Here is a 229-nt window from a genome sequence, read left to right as displayed (position 1 = left end):
CTGTTTGGCTCTGTTTTGAGAGAAGCTCTTCATGCTTCCTCTCCATGATGACAGAGGGATATCCTTGAGCCTTAAACACCATGGATTCTTCATTCACTTGAATGATCAACTCTCCTCTATCAACATCAATCACAGCCTTTGTTATGAGTAGGAAGGGTCTGCCAAGGATGATGGATTCATCCATGCACTTCCCAGTCTCTAGGACTATGAAATCAGTAGGGATGTAATG

This window comes from Arachis duranensis, unplaced genomic scaffold (genome assembly GCF_000817695.3).
Source record: "Arachis duranensis cultivar V14167 unplaced genomic scaffold, aradu.V14167.gnm2.J7QH unplaced_Scaffold_85623, whole genome shotgun sequence".
In the NCBI taxonomy this organism is placed as follows: Eukaryota; Viridiplantae; Streptophyta; class Magnoliopsida; order Fabales; family Fabaceae; genus Arachis; species Arachis duranensis.
This window is presented reverse-complemented; position numbering follows the sequence as displayed.